This window comes from Acomys russatus, chromosome 13, assembly GCF_903995435.1.
Source record: "Acomys russatus chromosome 13, mAcoRus1.1, whole genome shotgun sequence".
Lineage (NCBI taxonomy): Eukaryota > Metazoa > Chordata > Mammalia > Rodentia > Muridae > Acomys > Acomys russatus.
Window position 1 is genome coordinate 62,796,254 of NC_067149.1, and position 21,014 is coordinate 62,817,267.

A 21,014-nucleotide genomic window follows, 5' to 3' on the forward strand; every position below is an offset into this window, starting at 1 on the left:
CTAAGTCTCAAAATTTGGAGCTTAAGTTTCTAAACACCCTTTGGCCAGAAGTTTTATGGTCAAAGAAAACCTTAGAGAAGTGCAACCACAGCACATATAAAATATATCTGTATAAAATATGCGTATAATACACACACACATATATACATGCATACTATATATGATTCTAAGAAGTTTCATCAGGAATGATTACAAGAAGTTTTCTAAATATTTTTATAATCATTAAAACAAAGCAAATTTTAGCAAAGACTAGAGCTATCAGACAGCAAATAAAAATATGGAATTCCTGATTTAATTTTAGTTTCAAATAAATAATTTTTCAGTTAAGTATATTTCATGTCATGTTTGGAACACGCTTATACAAGTTGTTCAGTGTTTACCTGAAATCCAAAATTGACTGGGCATCCGGAATTCTATCTGGCAATACTAAATAAAATGAGCTCAATACATTTGCAATGCAGAGATCTTAAATTCTAAGGTTTCTTTTCTAATCTTTGCATGCTTGTGTTTGTATGCACATGTGTAAAGGTATGCATGCACGTGTGTCCATGTGTGTATGGTTGTCAGAGGTCAGTGTCATGTGTCTCCTTTAATCAGTCTCCACCATATTTTTTGAGACACGGTCTCTCGCTGAACCTGAGTCTCACTAGTAGGACTAAGCAAACGGCCCAGCAAGGCGCAGGATTCTCCTGTTTTGGCCTTCCCATCACTGCTGTACAAGTATGTACTGCGCTGCTCAGCTTTTATGTGGGTCCCACAGACCAGGCCACTGCCCTAACCCCAAATTCTAGGTGTTTACTCATTATATCATGAGTAATTAGCCCCACAAGCGTGTCATGTTAGTTTACATGAAGAGACGAGACATACATATGAAGAAGAAGAAGGCACTGCTTGTTATCAATGTCTGCAGGCCTGTGTCCAGAGGCTCATGCAGAACTATTTTACAGAAAGACTACAGACCCAGTCTGAAGAAGTTCTAAGCATTGCGAAGGAAAAGGCACTACACTTGGTGCCCATGTAACGAGTCACAGTGGATAACACCATGATCCTGAAAGGACAGAATGTCTCCTCTCCACTTCCGATCTGGTTGCTTAGGCAATGCAGATGAATCCTTTGGTAGCAGTGCACATCTTCAGCTATTGGGTACCCTGGGGAGCAGTCACTGATGTGGGCCACTGCACCCAGGCAGGCGTCTCCTTTAAAGGATACAAGGTATCTCTTTTATAAACAACTCTTGCCATCTGTCTCCTCTGGCTTCATCTTCTCTTAGCTAGAAGAGATGGGCCTTGTGGTGGCTAATTTTATGCCCACTTGATTGGGCTAAGGAATGTTGAAATACCTGTAAACATTTCTGGGTATATCTGGGTGGGTTTTTTTGTTTGTTTGTTTGTTTGTTTTTTGGTTTTTGGTTTTTGTTTTTTTCTGTAAGACATTAGCATTTCAATGCTTTATCAGTTACTTTTATGGTAATTGTGACAAAACTACATGACAAAAGCTGTGCAAGAAAGGAAGGGTCCATCCTGACAGGAAAGGTGGGATAGCAGAAACATGGGGCCACTGGTCACATGGTGTGTACTGTCAGGAAGCAGAGCACAATGAATGCTGAGGCTTTCTCCTTTTACTCAGTCTGGAATCGCAGCCCGTAGGACAGTGTCAGCCACATTTGGGGTAGGTTGTCCCACTTCAACTAAACTTCTCTGGAAATGCCCTCACAGACACCCCAGAGCCTCCTGGGTGATTCATCAGTCAAGTTGACATGATCTACCATTACAGACAGGCAGATTGAAGGTCAGCCCTGTCAACATGGGCAAGCACCATCCCGTCTACTATCAAAGAAGGACCAGACTGTTTTCTCTTCAGGAGCTGAATGAAGCACTTGACCCCAGTGGTCCTCAGGTACCCAAACTCCAAATTTTGGGGTATTTGGACTGCAACCACAAGGCTGACACCATGGTCCCCAGTTCTTAAGCCCCCCAGCCTGGATTAAAATAACACCATCACCTTTCCGGGGCCTCCATCATGAAGAAGGTATGTGACGGGACTTCTCTTCCTCCTTAATCATGAAAGACTTCACTACAGAACCCTTGTATAAGAATGTTAATTCAGAACATGGCTGTTCTAGCAAGAAATCACATCCAAAGACCTTCTAGGTCTATGTGATCAGACTGGCAAGAGATCACATCCAAAGGTCTCCTAGGTCTATGTGATCCAGCTGCAATACAAACATGCCTTTAATCCAGGAGACAGAGGCAAACAGATCTGAGTTGAAGGCCAGCCTGGTATAGAGCAAGTATGAGGTAAAGAAAAGCCTCACTCCAGGCATGGTGGTACATGCCTTTAAATCCCAAAGGAAGGTAAAGTTAGCTTGTAGAAGGAAGCACCTATGTTTGAAAGTGATGACTAACTGAGTGGCAGAAAAGATGATGAATCAGAAAGATTTGACAGAATAGGATATGTCCAACTCTCACAAGAAGAGAGAGGAAAGGGAAGCTATTTCAGAGGCAGTTTTTCAGAGAGAGGAGGCAGGGTTTTTTTTTTTTTTTTTTTTTTTTAAACCAAGACGGTAATAGAGAGATGGGTTGCAGAGAGAGAACTCAGGTGAAGACAGAATGAATCAGAGAATGAGAAGAAGGCAGATTAGAGCAGATTGCTGAGTCAGTTTGAGGCCAAGCAGAGCAATTCCTGGCAGAGAGAGAAGCCAGATTGACTAAGTCAGCTGGGAGAAGAATTTGAGCCAGAACAGCTGAATTGAACCAGCCAGGCCAGAGCGCAGAAAGAACAAGTACAGGTGAGCTTATTAAGGAGTAAGTCTTGTAGGCTAAAACATTCTAGGCCTAGGTTAGATTGTTCAGAGGCTAGAAGCTTCCAGGACTAGGCCTCAGTTAGCAAAAGGAGGCAGTAAGCCTCCCAGACAGCAACTGAGCCAGGAGAATAAAAGTTACTTTAAGAAACCCTGACTGAAAGAAAGTCTGACAGAAGTCTCTTACCAGCCAACAGTCAAAATTTCCAGCACTGAGAACTGTTGACACCTTTAAGTAGATGAAGGCCAAGCCTAATGACCTGAGTTTGATTCTAGTACCCACATGGAAGGTTGTCTCCTGAACCTCATATGTGTATTATGGCACATACACACCCCCCACACACACACACACACTTAGGCAAAACAAAAGAGAAAACGTGATTTAAGAAATTTTAATAATATACATAGGATATATAAAGGCAGAAAGTAGTTGCTGTGGAGTAGAAAGAAATGGAGGGAAAACTGCAGGTGATTGTGGAGTTCCTTAGTTGTGTGGTAAAAATGCTGGAAGATGGTATGGTGCCTGGATAATTACTGTCATTCTAAGAACCACTGCACTGTGTGATACACAAATTGTCTCAATAAAACTGCCATATATATATATATATATTATAACTACGTGTGTGTGTGTGTGTGTGTGTGTGTGTGTGTGTGTGTGTGTGTGTGTCTAATTCTGTGAGTCCAGACTGCTGATCCTCTGAGTTTTAGTTTGGGATGCAAGGTTTAGTTTTTCAGTGTATGCTAGTCTGGAAACCTCAATCCTCCTACCCGGCCCTCCTAGATAGTGGTATTATTTGCATGTACTACAACACCTGGCTTGTGACATTTTTTTTATAAAGATGTACCTTAAATTTTTAACTTATGTGTTGTGTATGTATGTATGTATGTATGTATGTACATATGTGCAGGTGCCCACAGAAGCCAGAAGAGCCCATTGGATCCCCTAGAATCGAAGTTACAGACAATTGGGAGCCCCCAGAGGTGGGTACTGTGAACTGAACTCGGGTCTTCTGTAAGAGCAAGTACTCTCAACTGCTGAGCCACCTCCCTAGGCCCTACCGAGGCATCTTTTAAAGCAATATTTTCTAAACATATAGATCAGAAAATGACCTTGTTGGAGAAGTCCTTGTTAAAACACAGTTTTCTTGGTGCCACAACATAAACCCTACTAAACTAGACTACGTAAGCAAGAGACTATAACAGGAAGCAGCAGTTAGCTCCTAAATAGGTATATTCACCATATTGATGCCTTGGCAGTGATGCTGAAAGCAGGGGACTGAAATGATTTGTTTTTCTTACTTTAGCATTTTAATATCCAAAGTAGTGATTAAAAATTACTGCCAGGACTGGAGAGATGGCTCAGTGGTTAAGTACTCTTCCAAAGGACCCAGGTTCAATTCCCAGCACCCACATGGCAGCTCACAACTATCTGTAACTTCAGTTTCAAGGGATATGACACCCTCACACCAATGCACATAAAATAAAATAAATTATTTTTAAAAAGAGAAAGAAACAATGTTGCTGCCAACTTTTAGGTGATTCTTGCCTTCCCATTCCTGCACCCCTCAGAATACATCTGTACGAAAGCTTTGGCATGCCTAGGAGGTAGTCTGAAAATACAGCTTACTATATTGTGTTATTATATAATTACACAGATTTAGATAGAATATTTTTGCATCTAGTGTTTATATAATTATCTCGGTTGCTATGCTACTTGCTGGTGAATGGTAAAAAGCATATTAAGATAACACAGAAGTCCTCACTCAAGCAGAAATGAAAGCTACATATTTCCAATTTAAAAATGGAAGAATCATTCTAGCTGGAAAAATACCTTGATGCCTATACACAGTAAGTTGCTAGAAAAACGGTGATGGTGTATTCCTAAAATCTCAGCATGCAGAAGCCAAGACAGGAGGATCAAAGTTCAAAGCTATTCTGGCCGGAGGACCACTGTGAGCTCCAGACCAGCCTATGATACACAGCACGGCCCTGTTGCAAACATCAAAAGACAGTGGGCTGAAGAGATGGTCCAGCCATCATGAGTGCTCACCGCTCCTCCAGAGCACCCATAATTGGTTCCCAGCATCCATGTCAATAGCTCATAACATCTGTAACTCCAGCCCCAGGAATTCTCACACCTTCTTCTGGTGTCCAAGGTGCCGGCACTTTCACATAGTTCTGCATACAGACATGCATACACACAGATAAATAAAAATCAATACATATGAAAATCAAAAGTAAAAAGGAAGAAAGAAAAAACGGAAGAGAGTGAATAAAGAAAAGAGGAAGAAAAGGAGGAAAAAAGGGAGAAGGGAAGGAAAGAAGGAAGGAGGGAAGAGATATTTGATAATAAAACACTTGCCACCAAGCCTCCCCACCAAGGGGAAGTGGTCAAATAGGGGGCACCAGAGTTCACGTCAGAGTCGGTCCCCTCTTTCCACACAACTATGGAGAATGTGCTGTCCATTGGCTAGATCTGAATAGGGGGTCTAGGTTTACTGCATGCATTGTCCTTGGTTAGTACAGTAGTTTGTGCAGGCCCCTCTGGGTCCAGATCTGCCAGACTTGATGGTCTGCTTGTAGGGTTCTTGAACCCTCTGGTTCCTTCTATCTCCCTATTCTCCCATGCCTCTCTCACCTGGAGTCCCAAGAGCAAGTCCCATCAACTGACCCAATGCCCCCTTGAGTGAAGACTCTCAGAGGACATCCATGTTGGGCTAGTATCCAATTATAGGTGAGTGTATGTCATGTGTAGTAGGGGAGGGAATAAAGTGAAAGGGGGAGAAAGGGGTGACAGGAAGATACAAGTGAGGGGATAACAATCGAGATGTAATCTGAATAAATTATTACATAGATTTTAAAAATTAAAAAAAGAAAGAGGGCTGGAGAGATGGCTCAGCCGTTAAGAGCACTGTTTGTTCTTCCAGAGGTCCTGAGTTCAATTCCCAGCAACCACATGGCAGCTCACAACCATCTATAATGTGATCTGATGCCCTCTTCTGACTTGTAGGCATTTGTGCAGACAGAGCACTGTATACCTAATTAGTAAATAAATCTTTTAAAAAAGAAAAAAGTATTTGCCATGTGTAGAAGATTTCATACCCACAGTGGTAAAAACTCAAGCAGAATCCTTTGTCTTGACAGAGCTCACCATAAACTAAATGCATAATCAACACTATTTCCAACTTAAGTAGGATACTTACAAATAAAGGCAAATGCCTACTCATTTTTAGCCTTACTTTAAATTTCCATCAAGTAGTCTTTCTCTTTGTAAAATAACTATGTTTGGGCCACTCTTGGCAGTTGTTCCAACTCAACATTGTATTTAGAAGCATGTTGGGGACTTTTAGTTTTTGTTTTTGCTGTTCTTGCAATTCCTGCCTTAGGTAGACATTTCAAACCATGTTGATAGCTAGCATCTAAACACCTTTTAAGTCACAGCTGGTGAGTACAATGTCTTATAATCAAGCAGGTAATTTTTATGCAGTGCCTCTAAGGACAGGGTGACGGATGGTATGTTCAAACTACACAGCACAAGCACAGACATGAAGTTTTGAGGTTTGAGTTTAAAGCAAAACCAGTTTGGGGACCAACAAATTGACTCAGCAGGTTATGGTTTTGGTCACCGAGCTTAAGGGCTTCAATTCTATCCTGGGGACCCGTGTGGTGGAAAGAGAGAGCAAACTTCCAAACACTATCCTCTACACACACACACACACACACACACACACACACACACACACACACACACACACTAAAAAAATGTAAGTGTACTTTATCAAATAAGATTTTGCCAGACAAGATGAGTCACAGCTGCAAATCGGCATTCAAAGACAATGAAGCGAGGGTATGAGGCAAGGTAGTGAGACCCTGTCTTAAAAAGAAAATAAGCATCTTTATCCCTGCATATCTTGTAAACAGGGTAAATTTTGGGTCAAAGTTCTTTTGTGTTGGTTGGTGTTCCCCTCCCTCCACTAGGACTCCTGTCTAGTTAAGAGTGTGTCCTCTTTAGTCTCCATGACCCCTGCTACAAGGAGTCTCAGCTAGAGTCACCCCCCATATCCTCCCAGGTGCCTACCTACCTTCTTAGGTCACTGAGGTGCCTCTGCCCACGGCTTCTCTCTGCAGGCCCTCTGTCCTCCCACCCCCACTCTCCCCAGATCTGCTTTCCACCTTAATTTCTCTCTCTTTGTTCCCTCTCCCATCTTGTTCCTTCTCTTTAACCACCTCCACTGTCTATGCCGCTTCCCCTCCTGAGTAGGTTTAAGCATCCTGCCTTGGATCCTCCTTATTACTTATCTTCCTTGGGTCTGTGAATTGTAGTATACTTATCATGCACTAAATAGCTGAAATCAGCTCATAAGTGAGTATATACCATGTGTGTCTTTCTGGATCTGGGTTTCCGCATTTAGGATGAACATTTCTAGTTTCATCCACTTGCCTGCACTTTTCAAGAGTCCCTTGTTTTTAATAGCTGAGTACTAGTCCATTGTGTAAATGTACCACAGTTTCTTTATCCATTCTTCAGTTGAGGGACATCTAGGTTGTTTCCAGATCCAGACAATTATGAATAAAGCTGCTGTCAACATAGTTGAGCAAATGTCCTTGTTGTATGGTGGAGCATCTGTGCTGTATATGCCCAGAAGTGTCACTGAGGGAATGTCCAACTAAGGCCTGCCCCAACCTGAGACCCACCCAAGGGAAGGAGCCGACCCCTGATACTATGAATGATACTCTGCTATGCTTTCACACAGGAGCAAGGTTGCCCCCCAGGGGAGGCAACCCAGCAGTGGATTGAAACAGATGCTCAGACTAACAGCCAAACATGGGGCAAAACATAGGGAGCGTTATGGAAAAGTGGGGGGAAGGATAGAAGGACCTGGAGATGATAGGAGCTGCACAGGAAAACCAACAGAGCCAACTAATCTGGGCGGGGGGAGGGGCTTGCAGAGACTGAAGCATCAAACAAGGACCTAGCAGAGACTGGACCTAGGCCTCCTACACAGATGTGGGCAGCTCAGGGTTCATGTGGGTCCACTAGTAAGGGAGCAGGGGCTGTCTCTGACATGGACTCTGTTGCCTGCTTTTTTTATCACTTTCCCCTGGTGGGCTGCCTTGCCAGGCCACAGGGGAAGAGGGCACATTCAGTCCTGATGGGACTTGATGAGCTTCAGTGGGTCTGAGGGGAGGGCTCCCCTTCTCCAAGGAACAGGAGAGGTAGAACGGGGGAGAGGGATGGAGGGTGGGACCGGGAGAAGAGGAGGGAAGGGGCTACGATCAGGATGTAAAGTGAATAAATAAATTAATTTTTTTTTAAACTTGAAAAAATAAACAGTGAAAATAAACTAAGAAAGCTTGAAAGTAGGAATGCAGTTCAATTGGTAGACTTGAGTATTTGTCTAACGTACATGAGCCCTAGGTTTGACCTGTGCCACCAAATACACAGGGCAAGGTAGTATACCTAGGTCATCCCAAAACTCAAATGTTGTTTTTAAATTATCTGTATTATCAGTATGCCCGGCTAACAATCAATCAAGACATGGACACTTGTTATATTTTTAAATAGGCTTAGTTAACCTGGGGCAGGGCAGATATCAATCCTCTAAACTACCTCCCATGGTGCAGCAGGTCTGGGATCCCTGCCTCAATCCCATGCCATCTGTTTCTAATAATGTCTATCATTTTATCTCCCATCCAGAATCCCAAACACTTGCTAATGTTCTTCATCTGGGCTAAATCTTCCATCCATGCTAGTCACATGCTTTTCTTCCACCTAACCCATGAAAGCTCGACCTCCTTCTCTTCTTGGGACCCTGTCATTGGGTCTCTCTTCCTTCCTTCTCCCCAGGACTCTCTCTTCTCAAGCCTGGGAACTTTAGCCACACCTATCTCATCTGCCCTGCCCAGGTGATGGCTTTTTATTAATTAGCATCAAAATATATCAGACCAACCACCAACCCTCAGAATGTAAAGAAACATCAGAAGTTCAAGGTAGTCCTGGGCTATCCAGTTTGAGAGTAGTCTTGGAGGCATAAGTCATTGTCAATAATAATAATAATAACAACAACAACAACAACAACATTCTTTATAAAACAGGGTCTCACTGTGTAGGCCTGGCTGTCCTGGAACTTGCTCTGTAGACTGACCCTCAATGCATGCAGTCCACTTGCCTCTGCTTCCTGAGTTCTTTCATTAAAGGCGCGCACCACCACTCCCAACTTGAAGGCTTTAATTAATATGATGAGAAGAGCAACAATCAAGAAAGCCAAATCCCCAACCAACCTGAGTCCTTGCTGAGTATGTATAGATCATTTCAAAAGAAAGAAACATTTATCAGTGGAGAGGATGGGGAAGGCTTGGGGGCAGAGATGGCTAACTTGTTAAAAATGTTTATCTTTCAGATAAAAAGACCTCAGTTAGACCCTCAAATTCATGTAAATATGCCAGGAGTGGTTGTATATGCTTATAATCCTAGCAGTGAAAAGGCAGAGACAGGTAGACCTCTGGGGGTTGCCGGTCAGTAGATCTACTTTAATGGGTGAGTTCCAGGACACCTCCAAAAACAAGGTGGATAGGAATTAAGGAACGACATTCAAGTTGACCTCTGCCCTCTGAATGCCCAGGCACCCAAGCACCCACACGAATGGGCATGGGTCAGAAGGACAAAAATATATGCATCATGTTTAAATTGTCTCATTGAAAAAAAGCACATCAACCATCTATCCCAGAAGATAAATCGGAGTGCTATCTCTGCAAGCATTTTTTTCCTGCAAGCTTTACAGCTGTACTGCACTTTATTAAATTACAAAAATAATACATACTTGGGCCACGGGAGTTCAACACTTGGCGTATTGCTTTGGCTGAGTTATGCTTTAATGATACCTTAAGCTCCTATGAAATGTTGCTTTAAAAAACAGTCAAAAAGACATTTGCCTCTGTTTGCTATTTAGGAAGTAATGGAGAGTTGAGGCTATTGCTTAGTGGTAGGGCACTTACTTACCACACACCCGGCTCTGGATTCAGTCCCCAGCAAAGAGAAAAGTCATTTTGTTTTATTTTGTTTTATTTCTTATACTTTATTTTAGTGTGTGGCTGTTTTATCAGAGTGTAGTATATTTGTGAACCACTTTCATGTAGTGACCATAGAGGCCAAAAAGAGGGTATCCGAGTTACAGTTATGAGGTGCAATATGGGTGTTGGGTCTTGGACCCACATCCTTTGAAAGACCAGCCAGTGCTCTTCTGAACTGTCTCTCCACCCCCCTTCTCCCCTGCCCCTCCAAATTAATGAAAATTAAAAACAGTTCAGTAGATTATCAAGCCGATCATTTCATGTTTCCTCTGAAGACAATCCCTTGGTTGAAGTGTGTTCTGGAACACTTGCCAGGGACAACTGGCTCTTTGGAAACTTAATTTTCCTTGATCCAGTTGTTTGTTTTGTTCTAAAGACTTTTTTTTTTTTTCATACTTTTGAGACAGGGTCACACATAGGACAGGCTGGCCATAACCTCACTATTTAACTAAGGATGTCTTTGAACTCATGATCCTCCTGCATCTGCCTCCTGAGACTGACATTACAGGTGTGTGCTCTCATATCCAGCTTCGGGGGGCTGTTGACATTTATTTATTTTGCAAGTTGGCACAGGGTGCTACTGCACACTTGTAGGGGCCAGAATACAGCTTGAGGGACTCAGTTCTCTTTTTCCATCATGTGGAGCCCTGGGATAGAACTCAGTCCTGCTAGACCATCTCAGTGGCTCTGGCTTTTCTTCTAATCTTCTAACAAACTTAATAACTTAATAATTTGTTGCCTGTTCCCTTACATCAAAGCCTATGTCCCATGGATTGGCCAGTTATGACTATGTTCCTGATTGCCATACTACAAACACAGAAAAATCTACCCAACCATGTTAGACTTTTAGCTAATGTGCATTAAATAAATATGTCATAAGATCTTGTAAACCTAAGACATCCAAAGAGAGAGGGGAGGTCTTGTCTTTTAATAGTAAGTCAGGGTTTGTAGAGAGAAAGAAGGAGAGCAGGGAAAATGGCCAACTCTCATCTAATCAGAAAGGCTATGACCTCAGCCTTCTGGCACTTCCCCCCTTCCCCCAGGTCTTTAATTCTGCCAACAGCAAAGCCCCTAAGCTTGTAGACCTCTCTAAAACTCCCACCAGGTGACCCACATAGGACCAGCTACTGGTAGCACTCAATTGGCAAGGGTAAATCTAAGAAAATTAAAGGAAAGTATGCCTCTGTGAGCACATCCTGGAGCATGGAGTCATTAGTACAAATGTGCCTGAGGTGCCATTACATAATTTGTTGTATAACCTCATAATGATAAAAGAAGGAGCTAGTTTGATGGTCCCCACTAAACCTCTCCTCACATCAAAAGCACCACCCCAACTGCCGCCATTACTGTCTTCATTGGCCAGGTCTCCAGTGTTGCTCCCCTGTTTTGTATGTTATTGCTTTCTCAAATACTTCTTCTTCCAAATAAAGCTTTTGCTTGCTAAACTTCTGTGGCCATGTATCATATAATTTTTTTTTTTTTGATGGGAGAAAGAACTTAGGCCAAAGGGGTCTGACCTCAACTAAACAATACTAGTATCAGTCTCACATTCAGAAATTGAATGCTCACCACATCTTGGTCAACTTGAGGTGCCAATTTCTTCCTGAGAAGTTTCTCTTGGGCACACTTGTCCTCTAGTGAGACTAATAATTTCTTTTCTAACCACAAAAGATTCCTGTCTCCAGTATACAAACCAACATGTGTGTGTATATATATATATATATATATATATATATATATATATGTGTGTGTGTGTGTGTGTGTGTGTGTGTGTGTGTGTGTGTGTGTGTATGTATATGTGTATATATATATGTATATGTGCAAATGTATACAAGTAGCTTTGTGGACATGAGTGTGTAAGTGCATGTGGAAGCCAGAGGTTGACATTAGTTGTCTTCTCCTGTCACTCTCCACTTTAATTGTTGAGACCAGATTCTCACTGGACCTGGGCCGCACAGATTTAACCTGAGGCTAGCTAGCAAGTCCCTGATGCCCTCCTGTCTCCATCTCCCAGTGCTGGGATTATAAAGACACTGTGTCATGCCCAGCTTTGTGTTTGAATGCTAGGGACCTATACTCAAGTTCCTCATGCTTGCATGGCAAGCACTTCACTGACCACGCCATCTCTTTGGCACTCGGGTTGATGCTGGGAACAGAGACATGAAGATAACTGATGAACGAGTTAGACAGTATCAACGGTTTGAGCTTTACTCTAAGAGAGGGCACAGATATTACGGTAATTCCATTTGTCTCTCTGACCTGGTCTTTGTCTCGGAATCAGCTCTTCTCTCTACCCATCTCAAATTCCAGGAGCAGGGGGCCTTGAGAACAAAATACACTTGGACATGGACCATGTTGTCCCTGAGCGATAACAACACCCAGAGCTCAGCAAAATGTGACAAGCCAGACCTGAGATAGCAATCACCCAGACCACAGCCAGATCAGGGAGGCTAGCAGCATGTATCTCTCAACGTGGCTCTGGCTCTTCCATATGTAATCCTGGGAAATCACCCTGAAGAAAAGTTTGTCTGTTTGCTATAGGGGTGCTAGTGATTAATCCCAGACTCTCCCCTCTACACACTAGGCAAGTATTCTACCACTACCTCTGTCCCCTCACTGCTAGATTCTAGGCAAGTGAACTACATTCCCAACCCTTGAAGGCTGTTCTTATAAAGTCCATTGACCTTGCCTTCTAGTTTGGGTCTCACTGAAATAAGTTCCTCTCTCGTTTCACACCCATACATTTCTCTGCTGTTCAGAATTGAGTGCCTAAACATGGTCTGTGGATCCCAGGAGCCAGGCCTCTCCAGCTCAGGCCCCTAGTAATAACAGAACAGACCAACCTGAAAGTGTATTGTAAAAATTAGTCTTGAGCTGATTCTTATACAATAAAGTCTCTGGGGTTGGGGAGCTCCACTTATGATGAGAACTTCATCATTGTAGAGACTTGGAATGTCCCAGGCACAGAGCCAATCATCTACTGCCACCTTTAACCCCCTTAACAGGCATCCATTGCCTATCTCCATGTTGGACCTAACAGCATGTTTCTTTCACATTAACTCTTTAGGTGCAAGTTAACTCAACAGACCCTTGATTCTACCAACCCAAAGGCTAAGAATGCCATCCAGCAGCAGCTGAGCCTCTATAGCTCATTCCCTTACTTTACAGTGACATGATGCTTCTCCAATGTATTTGAAAGAGGTCCTGATCCATGACTTTCTTTGATTTGTAACTCAAAAACTTAGGAAATGATTATCACATCGGATCTTGGTATTTAGGCTAACCTAGATGTGTAGTCATCCATATGTACCTCAAAAAATAAAACTCCTTGTCTCGTGGAGGTGACAGCTATGTTTTGCACTGACATCCTTATCCACCTGAAGTGAATCCTTGAAAAGAAATCCATTGCCATAACTTCTTTCTCTTCCTAGGAGCAATTCAAATCTGTCTTCAAGAACAAGGAATTGGCACCACACCTGTCCTGCTTAGCTTTGACCTTTCCATTTGATGAAACCCAGAATCACCTGGGAAGATATCTAAATTGAGGAGTTACCTAGATGAGACAGGTCTGTGAGCATGTCTGAGGCAGACTGCCTTGGTTGGTAGTTAATGGGGGAGACCCTGACTTCCCTGAGCGATTGGTTCTGAATTGTATACAAAAGTTAGCTGAGCACAAGCTGGCCTGACAACCAGCTAGCAAGCATCATTGTCCACGCTTCCTGTAGAATTTCTTTAGCTGTGAAGGTGAGCTCCTCGTTCATGCCGGGTGGAATTACAAGTAGGTCTGCCTTCAAGTTCCTGCCTTGAGTTTCTTCTTTAACGTCACTCAATGATGGCGATTATACTGGAATTGTAGCTAAATAAGGCTTTCTTCCCCAAAGTTGTTTGTGATCAAGTTGTTTGTCACCACAACAGAAATGAAACTAGAACACCACCCAAACAGGCATTGTCACAAAACCTGTCACAATATACCTTCATTCTTTCTAAAAGGTCATTTTTTTTTCCCCCATAAATGCCCTTTTCCAAGGTGTCTCCAAAGAAATCATCTGCACAGCAGGCACTACTGTACCCACTACCATGGCTATTAACCACGCATTCTTACTGTTTCCTCAGTCACATTTTTCTACCAAGATCTACATGCATATGGGAATAAAAATCTATTTTTCATCTTGCTGGGCTATATTTTGCCTGTTTAACTTGTGTGCTCCAAGCCTAGAACTTAAGAAGGCAGAGGCTGTGCTTTCAATGTGACCTTGAGTGTCCCCCCAAGGCTTCCTGTGCTGAAACTTAATGCACATCATGAGGTACTGAGAGAGTGGAAACTTACTGAGGTGTCCTAAATCTAAAGAGAAGGGTTAGAGGATAGAGGCTATAAGAGGTGAGGAATTGGACCAGGCAACAGCTTTAGACCAGACCAACAAAAGACTGGTTCACATTCCCTGCTGTAGCTTGACACCTTGACTTAAATGCCTTCACAGTTGGCCACCAGGCACCCATGCTCGGCTTTCACATAAGCAAGGCTATTCAGCCCGGCTAACCCAGAAACAACAGGCACTTCCTGTTGTCTGTCCTTGTCTTGCATCATCAAACCCCAAGCCCTATTTCAGTCTTTATAAGAGCGATGCAACTATTTGAGCTTTTCCCTTCCCAAATTTTCATTAGAAAATTATTCTTGGCTCTTCGTCTTATTCCTTTTTCTATCTAATGTCATTACTGTAATTATAGGAACTCACTCAAAGACTTGGTCATTTTCTGGCCGACATCCATTCCATAAACTTTGTATAATGGAATACAAGGTTTATTTCCAATATTTTGAAAATGATACTACAGGCTGTAGGATAAATAAGTTATACAAGTTAATTGTTAGCTGATCAAATCATGCTCATATCAATTACTAGTCTATTTTTATCACAAGAATATACATCTTAGGTGCAACAGATAGACATGATTCTATAGGAAGATAAGGTAAAATAGATACAGTCTTCAAAATCCTCAGAGACATATAGAATATGGCATTTTAAAATGTTTTTACTATTTTAAAGATTCATTAACTCCTGGCAACACCCAGCCTACCTCAAAGAGGATGATGAGCATCAAAGAACCTCCTTGTGGAGATGGCTTCACATGTGGCAAACAAGCCACTCATCAAAATGTCCTCATTTCCACCACAGACAGAATTCTGCCTAAAAAAAAAGGGCAAGCTTGGATGCAGGCAGAGTTGACAGCCAAACTCTGACAAAACAGGGTAAGCAAGTCCTCAATAGTTACTGCCTCACAAATATGTCTGTCAAATATATTGAGCCAGAAGGCTGAAGAGAATGCTCCAACATTATAGAGAGGTTTGGGTGATTATTCAGGTAGCAAACTGTCTCTGTCATCTTCTCATTTGGAAAGCTACTAACCTGCAGTCCAGGCATACTCAGGTAATTAATTTTATTCCTTCTCAAGTCTCTGATGAGGTTGAAGACCAAATAGTTAGTTTTACAATTAAGCTTAGTTGTTTAGGGGTTAAGATGTTTTTAGGTCTAGATAAATGCTTTAAGTTGATAATGATGAGATATGACAGGTATTGATTTACATTCAAAATTTTAGACACACCAAGATAGGAAAAATGTCTTCTTCAAGGCTGCCAAATACAAATAGCTACAACACTAAGAATTTAACATTTATATAAGTCCTGATTGTGTCATGGTTCTTTTTGTTATAGGTAGTTTATTGTATATGTGTGTAATCATATAAATATATATGTAAAAGATGAAAAATATTTAACAATTTTAAAACACTTTGTATAACGGTTAACACTGATTGCCACTTAGCAGGATGTGGAATTGCCTAGGAGACAAACCTCTGAGCATGTCCCTGAAAGTATTTCTGGACTGAGTTAATTGTGGTGGGAAGACCCACCTTAAATGCTAGTGGTACCATCCTAGGAACTGAGTAAAGAGGAGGAAGTAGACAGAGCACCTGAGTTCATATCTCTCTGCTTCCTGACTATGAACACAATGTTCATAGTCACTTCACACTTCTGCTGTCTCACCTTCCCCAACAGGACAAGTTGCACCTGAAACTAAAGACCAAAATAACCCTTTCCGTCCCTGTGTATCTTCTATCAGATATTTTATCAGAGCAACAAGTAAATAACAGACCCTATGGTGGTTTGAATGAAAATAGCCCTCAAAGGCCCACATGTTTGAATGCTTGACCCCCATGTTTGTAGAACTGTTTTGGAAGGATGAGGAGGTGTGGCCTTGTTAGAGGAGGTATGTCCCTGGGGGTGGGCTTTGAGGTTTCCAAAGCCCACAGAATCACGCATGGATCAGATGTAAACTCTCAGCTCCTGCTCCATGCCTGCCCGAGGCCAAGTTCCTTCACCATGATGATCATGGACTCACTCTCTGGAACTGTAAGCAAGGCCCGCAGTTCAATGCTTTCTTTCATAAGTTGCCTTGGTTGCTGTGTCTCTTTGCAGAGGAACAGTAACTAAGACATAGCCTTTTGGTTTCTGAGATTCCTCAGTCTCGGGAGTTTTGGGTTAACTCTAAAGGCACAGATTCAAATCTAGGCTTCTTGCCTGGTCCCTGCAACTTCTCCAGGATACCACAGCTTACCCAATCCTGTTACCATGGAGAAGGATAGGGAAGTCTATCAGTACCCTGGTAAAAACTGTTGCCTGACACAGAGATAATAGGAACTTAAAAATCTGCCTCTAAGAATTTCTGTTTCTCTGACCCATACTGGTTTCTTGAACTATAGTTATAAGATCCATACCAGTTCAACCGATTGCAGGCAAATCTTGTTCTAGCTTATAGCTGTCATCCACCGACTTTCTGTAACAACACATCTTCCTGTGGTAAAAATCTATGTGATGCTTCTGCAGAACACTCCAGAAAAATAATCTCACGTTACCTTTGCATTTCCATCTTCCAATTTAATTTGTCCCTTTGAAATAGATGTTTATTTGCATTGTTTTTAATTACTGGGGGAGAAGTGTAGGCATACTGAGGAGGCTGGGGATACCAGATTCTCCTGAAACTGGAGCATCACAGCTCAGCATCACCTGAATTAAGAACAGAAATGGGGTCCTATGCAAGAGAGGGAAGTGCTCTTAACCACTGACCTATCTCTTCAGCTCCTGAAACAGTAAAAAGGAAGCTGCTTTTGAAAAAAAAAATCAAGTAAAATAATTAAAACATTTTTAAAAAGCACTGACTCCTCCCTTGATCATCCAAGGTAACCAAACAATAGGATGTGACCCTGGAATCTCTGTTTTCATTCTATGTCTGCCATTGTCCCATACTTGTAATCACTTCAGATTATTGTCAGAAAAAAAAAAAAAAAACACCTTCCCAAAATGAGAACAATTTTCCTTGAGGTTTGGTTGCTTCCTGGGCCAGAAGGGATCATCTGCTGAGAACAGATTCATCTCCTAAGGGAATGCCAGATATGAACAGATTAAAATCTGTAGCAACTCATCAGATGATCTTGTAGACAAGGAGGGGCCAGTGATGGGTGGGACCACCCCTTGACCAGGACTGCTTAACTATGCACACCTCTTCTACTTAAACCTGAATCCCATGTCAGTACCCTAAAGACAGTGCTGGGGTCAGATGGCACATGGCTCTGAGCTACTTCACACTGTATAAAACAGTGGCTCCTAGGCTATGTCTTGCTCTTTGGCTCCATTTTGAACATAATTGCAGAGACAGGATGAGTCCACACCTCATTGGGCACATATATACTATCTGTCCAACACTACCCAAGAGGCATAGACTGATAAATAACTTATTACTAAAAGCAAAAGTGTAAACCTTAAACAACAAATGGGAGTATTAATACCACATCAGAAAAATCAAGGCCAGGGCTTATTCAGCATACACACAAGGAATGGTATCAACTGTGCATAAAGAATGTAGGGCAAGGAGAGAGAGAGAGAGAGAGAGAGAGAGAGAGAGAGAGAGAGAGAGAGAGAGAGAGAGAGAGAGAGCTCAGCCACATCTATATCGCATCCCTCTCCATGAGGCTCTGGGACCACTGTGGAAGAGGAAGTGGAAGTGTGTAAAAGCCAGATGTCTGGAAGGACCAGAGTGAAGCCCCTGTGGGACATGACAGGATGCTGTACTCAGGAGCTCACAGCAGCTGTGGTGGCCAGCACAGAAGGAAGTCAGAGAAAATTCTAGAATGGAATGAGAAGGGGTTCACCAGCTCTCACCCCTAACTATGGAGCTATGAACAGTTGATGACTTCTGAGGAGGGAGACTCAATTTTCTTTAAGGAGGTGGCTCCTGGTAGGTCAATCCCACCTCCGTGGATGACCATGCCCAGAGTATGCAAACAGAAGAAAGTAGAGTAGATGGATATTTTTTTTTTAACTTTACAAAATGAGGACATTAAGTGGGGGAGTAGAAAGTTGGGGAGTGAATAAAATCAAAATACATGGTATGAAATTCTCAAGGAATTAATCTTTAAAGTGTTTAAAGACGGGGTAAAAATTTAAGAAGCCAGTTGGCAGAGAACAGGAACCCCCTCCACACAGGACTGTCTAACAAACAGCATTTGTGAGGAAAAGCCCAAGAGAGTTACCCAGAAAAGGGTTTGAGCCTTCACCCAGAAGAGTCCTGAGACGTTTGAGCCTTGGACCTGTCCCCCATGGAGCCCACTTTCATTCTCAGGCATCCTTTTCTTCTTCCTAGTAAACCATCTCTGTCTCCATCGGTACCCATGTAAACCATCTCTGTCTCCATCGGTACCCATGTGTTCCTTGTCTACACCAGTGTTCTGGGACGCAGGAACCCAGCAGTGTCAGGGAGTGCCCTCCCGACCCAGACTCATGACACCCTGTGAAGAGGAGGGCATTTAATCCTGCACCGGTGACATAGCACCTAGGCACCTGTCTTCAGGCCACCCGGTGTGTGCATCAAGAAGCCACATCGCGGAGCGCTCCAAATTGTCCCCACTGCTGACACAGCTTACTGAAATTGCCATCCGTCTGTCTAGAGCCGGTCACACACCCCGCTCAACCCTGTGACTGTGACTCAGCTCTGTTCCTGCAGCTGCTCTCCAACTGACTTCTAATTCCCAAACATTTTCCTCATCTCTGATTCTGCTGCCGGCGAGAACTCAGCCTAAGCTTGAGCCCATGGGGCATCTTTAAGCCTTGGTAGCCATTCTGTAACCTACATACAGAGTGCGTATAAATAAACGGAATTACTGAGTGGTGTGTAATGTGTGATCTGAGAGTTAACACCAGTAAATAAGATTCGAATGAAGAATCTGCATTCACCAGTGGCCAGGTATCAAGGAAAACAGGACTAGTTGGCAATTGGCTGACATCAAAGAATGTCACAAATGCATTTGTCTATGCTTCTGACCTACTGTGCTCACATTGGGCTTTGGCGGGGAGGCGATATGTTAGTGGACCCCTTTATGTGTTCCTCTTCTTGATATGACCAACATTAAGTCTCTTTGTACTGTGTTCCATTACTTTCCTCCCACCCCCAACCTCCCCAAAGTTTCCTGCACCCCAGGCTGGCTTTAAGATAGTGACAGCTGAAGCCAATCTTCCTCTACAGTACAGGAATGTGGTACCATGCCTGGCTGATGTGATACAGGCACTCAAGCCCATATCTTTGTGCATGTTAGGCATGCACGCTACAGACTGAGCCACACCTTAGCTTCTCCCCTCACTGGAGCACTGGCACTTGGTGACATAGTCTCCTCTGTGTGGCTGCTGGAGCCCTACAGAGCTTGTGTCCTAAAAAGCATGGTGAAGCCGTTGCTAAGCATCCTTCCTGCTGCAGAGGTAACTTCCCTCCTAATCTCTGGCAGATGCTGTGGCTGAGGGTTGCAGACAATCTCCAGAGAAATAAACTATAATTTCCAGAGTCTGGGGTCTACATTTAGAGGGAGGGAAAGGACTCTCTTAAGAAAACATAAGGGAGACTTTGGCGCTTCCTAACTGCTCAGCTTTGCACTCCGCGGGAAACATCTGCTCCTGGTTAAGGTTCCACCTTTCGTCCTTCCACTGCTGTAATAAGAGAAAAAAGATCTTTTGACAGAAGCTGTTCATTTGCATATCTAAAAGCCTAAGTCAAGAGATTTTCTTCCACCACCACCCCCAACTGCTCCCACCCCAAACAAAGAAGCTGTTTATCCTCAAAGCTGAATTCAAATTGACCCTCAGAAGGCTCTGGGACTTCACGATTGGCAGCTATTGTTTTTAGAGGCAGGTAAAAGAAAAGTCGAGTTGACATCCAAGCTACCGTCACCGATTTTATTAAAAGATGAGTAATAACTTCTCCAAGGTATCAAAACAATGCTTCAAAGCCAACAGGAATTCGAAAACAGCACTCTGCTTATCAAAGATGCCAGAGTCTTTTTTTTTTTTTTTTTTAATTTCAGCACTCTGAGGATGGTAGTTGAAGTGGATGTCTCAAAGGGATAGGAGTGAAAGGTGGAGGCAAGTGTTATGGCAAGAATCTGAGTCACAAGGCACCCACTAAAATGTCCAGGCTTTTGTGTCCTGGGGCAAAGATCAGAGTAGGGACTCAGGGTTAAAACATATATGAAGACAGTTTAGTAAGAAAAGGAAGTTGTTCCAGAGAGCAGGAACAAGCCGGGAGCTGAGGGCAAGCACAACCCAAGCACAGTGGACACAACCTTCTTGACCCTTTGTAAGGCATTTGCATAGCATCTGTCTCCCCAGGCTCTACAAAGCAGGCTTCCCATGAGCATGCTTTGTTCTTGTCTTCCTCTACCAACTGGCTTCTTTCAGATGTTAACCATTTTGGGGTTTTGGGTTTTTTTTTTTTAAACTTATTTATCTTTTTAATGCATGTATCTGTGTGTGTATGTGTCTGTTTGTGTGCATGTGTCTGTATGTGTGTGTGTGTGTGTGTGTGTGTGTGTGTGTGTGTCCATGTCTGTGTGTGTAGGGTCTGTGTGTGTGTGTCTGTGTGTCTGTGTCTGTATGTGTGTATTTCTGTGTATATCTGTGTTGTGTGTATTTGTATCTGTGTGTGTGCCTGTGTGTGTGTCTGTGTGTGTGTGTGTGCGCATTGTGCTCTTGCAGAAGGTGGATGGCAGAAATCAGAAGACATTTGATTTCCTGGACACAGAGTTACAATGCTTGTGAGCCACCCAGTGT